We start from the raw sequence: 7,656 nt of genomic DNA, 5'->3' as shown, positions 1-7,656 counted from the left end.
TATATTGGATTTATTTATTTGTTATGAAGATATCAAGTTGGAAAAAGCAGTAAAATGTACAAACATAACATTTTTATAGAAATAACATGACATTTGTTATTTTTAATATAAGATTTCGGTTTTTATTTAACAATTATTTATTATTTCCTAACATCACGATAGGATGTAGGCTTTCAAGGCTCGGTTCCATCACTGTTCACATACTCATTTGGTTAATCAGCATTAGTTAATATGTATGCTAGCAATTGAGCTTACCATTTTTGAATAACGTCAATCCATACATGTCACGCCTACTACTATCTTAGTGTTTTTTTTTCGTTTGTGAATGGACTTTCTGGTTAAAAATAGTTTACTACTGGAAGTTGACGACAGTGGAATATTTTAAGATTTATAATATTAGTATTATTAATGTAATTGAATCATAATATTTATCTATAATAATATTATAAATTTTACGAGTTTATTTCTACTTTATATAAGCAACTACATCTGATTATTTTTCCGATACTTCTTGCAATTCAAGTTTTTCATAAGATTATCAATATTAATAATTATATTATTTTATTTCGAGAATTTTATTTAGAATATATATTTCATTTGGATTATATATTGTATAATACAAGCTTATACATAGTTATACGACCGTCTACAAAGGCATGGTAGGTCACTAGTCTATACTAATTTATTATATATTCAGTTATTAAAACTTCAATGCACAATCACACAAATAAAAGTGTATATGACGAACCTAACACCTAATATGGTCATATGAACGCGCAAATATCTGAAATTGAGAGTTATAATTGAAATATTATTTTAATGTTGCATAGCCCATTTATACAGGAAGGACATATGCTATATAACATTACGCTACGACTAATAGAAACTGAGCAGCAATGAAAAGTGTTGCAGAAACGGGCAAATATCTTCCATTGAGAGCTGTCCACTAGCAGTTCTCTGTAATGATGCAGATGAACTTGCACGGAACTAGTAGATAATATTAATGATGTATCAATGTAATAAAAATTATGATTTTATCGTTAGAGATCGTTGACGACTTAATGACTGTTCATTTGTGACTTAATGACTGTTTAGAACGCTCTGTTTGCGCCACGTTCATAATAAAAAATACTACAAGCTAAAATGAAATAGGTACTTAAAAGATTGATTGACGGATGGGCATATCAATTATTATAGATGTTAAATATATTCACATACAAACCAAAATTGGACTTATGTCCAAATTTAGCTTAGTCTTTTATAGTAGATTATCTAAGTATACGAAATAATGAGGCCAAAAATATCGATCATAAAATGTTTTTTTTTCCAATAATATAATCGTCTGCGGTAAGTAGCGCATTAAGCCTATTGCCTATATTATATTGAAATTTTGTATTTTGTACTTCGTATAATTATTATAGAAAATTATATTCTTGTGTTTTTATATGGATACTCAGAAACAGGTAATTTAAAATAAGACTTATAAGATGAATAACGTTGTATGTATATATTGTCAATTGATATTTTTTTAATTGCTTTATAAAAGGACAGTACGGTACCAATAGTATTATACATTAACTACGGATGTGTAAAAGACGTAATTGAATTAGAAGAAGAGATTCTTTAAGTGAAGCCTAATAAACGGTAAGATAAGGAATGTAGCGTGAAAATAAATAGATAATAAATAAACATATAAATCGACGTTGTCATAAAATCAGCAAAATGATAGTAAACGTTAACGATCGTTTCTTACTTGTTACATTATAACGATATATCCACAGAGATGTGTCAGATAGAGGTGGCAATGATTACAGAGTGGGGAAAGTTGTGTTAAATTGTTTATTATGATTTATGATGTATTGGCTACGTCTTAATTGCCGTTTAATCAGTATACCGTATAAACTAATGTAATCAATCAGAAAACTAATTAATATTATTAATCATATTATATATTATAAAATATTGTTATTGTTGTTTGATCCTGTTGGTAATAGACAGTATATTTATTGCAACACGGTAAATGGTTACTTAGTTTTAAACAAAACGTTACGATAACAAGAATTTACGCCAGATTATTATTTAACTTATAATAGGTGTGAATTCTAGAAAGACAAAAGTCGAAAATAAGTGAAGTGTGTTTATACATACCTACGATTATTATTAAAATATCACACATTACTCGCAATTCATCTAGATTGAAGCTGATATCATATTTTTTTGGATGTACACATTACCTGTTCTATGAATTCGTCCCCGTAGTCCAGATACATTCAAGTGAGACAAGATCTCGTTACTATCAGGGGCTATATGCTCGAGCGCGCGTTTCCCATTAATCTTCTTCGATTTTAGATAATTTTCAAGTTCTATAATAGAAAGCGGAGCGACTTGTATACCAACTACAACCCTAGAGGGCTGTAATGTGATCTGCTGATAAGCTGTATTGTCGGTTAGTCTATGGCCTACCTACTCTATGGTTTTCATTGTGTTTATCTTGTTTGTTAGTGATTTCATGGTATATGAATTATTAAATATTATTTTATATAATTAAAAATTTTATTTCACATAATTTTTATGTCAGATGATGGTTAATTTTGTGACAAGAATTATATTTGTAAGTTTTTGTCGATATCAATAAAAAATAAAAATGAATACTATTTAATGGAGAATTTTCATCTTTTTAAGTTTAATGAGCTTCGTAAAATTTTAATAGATATGTAAAGTTGTTAGTTTTGATATAATGTGTATTAATGACTTTTACGATTTTATTCCTTATGATGACAAACCACTAGCTCATAATTTTTAAAGATTATATTTAGATAACTATTATGATATATCAAACATACGGCCCACCTGATGGAAAAGAGCAGCCGTGGCAGATAACCATAAACAGCACCTGCGAAGTGTAAGTACAAATTTTAACAATATGCACGACAGTCTTTCTCAAAGTGTATGATGATTCTTTTACTTACAACTGTCTGTGGCCTAGGAGAAAATACGACACGATCTTTTTTAATCTGCTTCTAGATTAAAAAGAGCAACAAACTGTATTGTAGGTACACATACCAATTTATAGACTCATTTGCAGTTGTAGCCTAATGTTTATGTTTAAATAGGTATATGTATGACAAACTAATATAATGAATGTATGGGGTCCACATTTCATTATCTTATATATTATTATTAGTAATTACTATTACTAATAATATTTAATTTCAGGTTGCCCACCACGCGGTCTCTCCTGAAAACAGTAGTTAATACTCTAAGAACTTCTTCACGAGGGCTAACTGACCTGAATTGCTTATATTATTAACCTCCACCGGTGCCAGTAATTTTTTTATTGACTATTTTAATTATAAACTTTTGCGTAATTCGTAATTAATGTATTTATTCATAATATTGTTTTTTTTTTTATATATTATCTAATTTATTTCTTTGTATTAATATTTTTATAGATAACAATAATTTACTTTATACTCAGTATGAGCAATGGGCGTAATAAGTTTGAGAACCGTGGTCTATGGTAATTACGCAGTGTGAAACTGTACGGTATTTAAAGTATTAGTGGTGTAAAATGTCATGGTGTCGAGGAAAGCGGTTATAATCACATAGAACAGATTGTCATGGTCCACCATGGCGGTTGTCTCTACATTAACAGCCCTTATAGGAAAGTTAATCTAATAACTGTGATCGAAAGTTACTTCAGTTGGACTAGCGCTAGTTTATATGTTTACAAGCTTCAACCTGCGGCACTGTCTGCGTGTAATGCAGTTTGATTTATTTATTTATTACTTTAATATTTATTATAATAATCTCATAATAATAATAATCTCAGGACAAGTCACACAGCGTCATCTAGACCCAAATTAAGCTATCTAAAGCTTGTGTTATGGATACTAGATAACTGATACAAATACATAGATATTTTTTTTTGTTAATATGTACATATTATACATAAAAATACCCAGAACGACACAAACATCTTACACATGAATACAAATGTTTCTGCCGTGCGAAGAATCGAACTTGCGACCATCAGAAGTAACACGGTGTGTTAAACCGCTAGACCACCGAGGCCGTCAAATAAATAATAATAATATTAAATACAGTATTATTCAATCGATAGTACTATACAAAACATCAAAATTTAATTTTAGTAATGGAGGTTGGAATCTGAATTATTTATCTACCTACTCATGGTGCGTTATGGGGCACGATGGTGGGCCCACGGTACGTGAAAGTGTTGCGGAAGTAAGTTCCGATATGCTTATGATTTGTATCGCCCATTAAAATTTACTGAAGGAATTACCGTCGGCCATTTTTGAACGTTTATCATTCGTTATAGATTATTGTGACCGATATGTAGACCGTTTTCGTAATGTTTATGGATTGCTTTTTAGATTTCTAGGAGCGTTCGCTTGCCTCGCTTTTCCCATTACCATCGCAATAGTGATTAAGTAACAGTTGTAAATACAGTTATATTATTTATTACTACTATGAACTTATTTATAATATATTTTACGTTTTATTATAATTATATTGATAGTCTTGGTGGTCTAGTGTTTTAGAAACTTACTTCCGATGATAACGATTCCTCGCACGGTACAAATACTTGTATCCATGAGTATCATTTTGTTGAGAATAGATGGCACTTTGCGACAATTCACAAAGTGTCATGATTGTTATTACATTTAACGAATAAGAAGTTCGTAACAACCGAAGCTCGTCCTACAAAAACGAAAATTCTACCGAATTTTTCATTAGGTTATATATCTATGAAGTACTACCCCAGACTTGTAATGTTAGATTGTTTAGACGTATACGAGTGTATTGAGAGCTCACACCATTAGTCTTATTATAAAGTCAGTTTGAAAACTTACGTATTATGTGGCATCTCTTTGAAAATTTAATACATAGCTTAAAAAAATAAACACGAGTTGTTATGTTGGGACGTAACAACACAATCATTAACCTACAAGCAAGTCGCAACTTTACCATTAGTAGACTGTACTTACAATACTTTTGTAATATTTACATCGAATACCAAATGTTTTTAAATGTCGATAACATTTGCATATTACATGGCAATTATATTAGTTACATAAAGTTCTATGTACTTTCTTGAACTTATGTATCAAGGCCAATATTAGTATTATAGTCGTTCGGAAATTCTTTGAACGCTCGCGACAAATTCGCGAACTTTCGTTTTCTCTCAACTTGATTAATTACCCCCGTACGAATAAGGCGCACGTTTGCGATTGAAAGGAAATCCTCAAGCGCAGTCTCAAACAGTACCATCGTTTGATCATTTAAACGTCAACTTTAATACGTGCAGATATAGTTCAGTATCGAAACGAAGCGTCAATTGCTTTTTTCTGAAGTTCCGTGTATTGTCCCACAATAAGCCACGGTGGTTAAGTCATCGTACTCAATGACAATTTTTGCGACTCGCACGAGTTAATCTAGCGTTACAATGCAAAAAATAAAAGAAAGTATATACAGTGTGAACCACCTTAAAAAGTGTGACGAATTTTATGAGGTGTTAGGAAACATTAATATAAATTTATTTTTGTGGCATTGAATAAGGTTTAGATGAGTAGACAAACATACCACAAAAAATGGATTGAATTATTGTCTGTTGCTATTATCATTGTCTGTGCCGTTAGTAGCGTCATCAAATCTAGTTGTCATTATTTGTACTTCTAAGACGTTTTTATTATGCCGTGATAATCAAGCATACGGCCAATCTGATGTTTAACGGTTACAGTTGCTTATGGACGCTTGAAACACCACGTTAGATGTGGCAAGCTGATTCAATTGTAATTGCATTTTACTAAGTATATTTGAATCCTACCGTTTCAGACTCATCATATCCCGACATCTTCAAAAGACTGTCGCAGGAAACGGTTTTGATCTCCTGAACTACCCGCATTCATCGACTTCCTGTAATAGATTCTGTGTTCATTATAGTTCATATATAAGTTTTTATTGTACAGTAATGTTACAAATAACCATTGAGTTGATCATTCCTTGGTGGTGAGAGACGTATGTTTGTCAGTTTAAAATCGTGGGTCAAATTCGTCCTTATTTTCCTCGGTATCCGTTAACCCAAAATATCTGAACTTTCTAGTTAAATCTAGAAAATTCAATAACAATCCCCTAATGCCATATTAGGGGATTTTGTTTGATATTATTGTATTCTAAAATAGTGACAAAGGGAGCACCTCGGGAGTGTAGCCATCTAAAAAATGGATTTGAAAAAACGCGAGGATTCGATATCCTCGCGTTTTTTGAATGTACATACATAAAAACGTTATTTACAATAACGATTGAACACAGATTCTCATTCTTTTTGAAGTCGGTTAAAATGACTTTAGTTAGCTAATGCTATTTTCTATAGAATGACAATTATGATTACACAATGGTACTTTTTCGATTGTATTATTGTAGTTTTATGTACTTCATCTAAAGAGACCTGCCTTATAATTTTGCTCTGAAATGTGTCCGTTGTTGCATTTTGGTCTGAAGGTTAAGAGAGCCACTGCAATCACTGACACAATTGACAAGGGCCATTATAACATAGTAATATTAAATACAACGATCCATTGTCACCTTCATCATTTAAAGGTGTGACTGATAAACAACTCCATGAGAAAAGAGAGGAGATTGTTATTAATGGACACTAGTGTCTCCATTGATCAACGCATCACTTCAAGTCGCCATAATTCGGTCCCGTCTTTATTTCATTTTATATAAATGTCCTGCCCATAAAGCTTTAATCTAGTTCTCGGCGTATTGTTGCCCATGGAGTTGATGGCGGCACAAAGAGCTCTTCCCGAAGCTACAACCTGCACCCTTTTTGGTTGAAGACAATTCGCCACGATGGGGTAACCGACCTGCACTCCACTGGCGCGCAGGCGAGTGTACCATTTCATTATCACAAAAAAAAACAACTACTACATGCATATGATTTGATTTACAAGATGTAAAAACTCTCACTACAGAACTGACAACAAGATCAGAGAGCCACATATCACCATATGATGTTAGCCTTCAATACCATGTCACCATATTCGCCATTCAAATCACATCGTTGACACTTGTCCTCGATCTGTGATTGTGTCATGCGCCTCTGAATTATCATAACTAGTCTATAATCACGGTAACATAAGATATGGTATGTAATCATCATAGCAATGTCATATTGTACACTAGCTGTGTTACTTCGGCTTAATCTATTCAAAACTTGTTAATTCCAGTTCCTATTGAGATATCGTAAAATATTTTCAGTGTTGTCAATGCCATATAACTTAAGTATTTTCAAAAATTCAAATTTAGATATTTTGTAGTTTTAGCTTTGTAAGTTTCAGTCACTAATTCTGCTACTTCTTCATCTATATTATTTATACTATACCTAGTATATAGTACGTATTTATTATTCAACACTAGAAGTACCTAGTCATGTAGGTACTCCAATTTAAGAATAATTTGATTATGTCATTTTGTTAGAATATATATAATTTAATCAGCAATCGATCAATTGATGATTACTTAATACAGAAGATAACGTTATACGATTTCCCATGTCACTTCTACACATATAATTGAAGTGAATTCGTCTCACCCGCGTCGTTTAAGCTAGGTTAAAGCAATGAACCT

Source organism: Achroia grisella, unplaced genomic scaffold, assembly GCF_030625045.1.
Source record: "Achroia grisella isolate CSIRO2021 unplaced genomic scaffold, CSIRO_AGI_Agris_v1 utg511, whole genome shotgun sequence".
In the NCBI taxonomy this organism is placed as follows: domain Eukaryota; kingdom Metazoa; phylum Arthropoda; class Insecta; order Lepidoptera; family Pyralidae; genus Achroia; species Achroia grisella.
The sequence above is the reverse complement of the archived record's forward strand: the minus strand, read 5'-3'. Positions refer to the sequence as shown.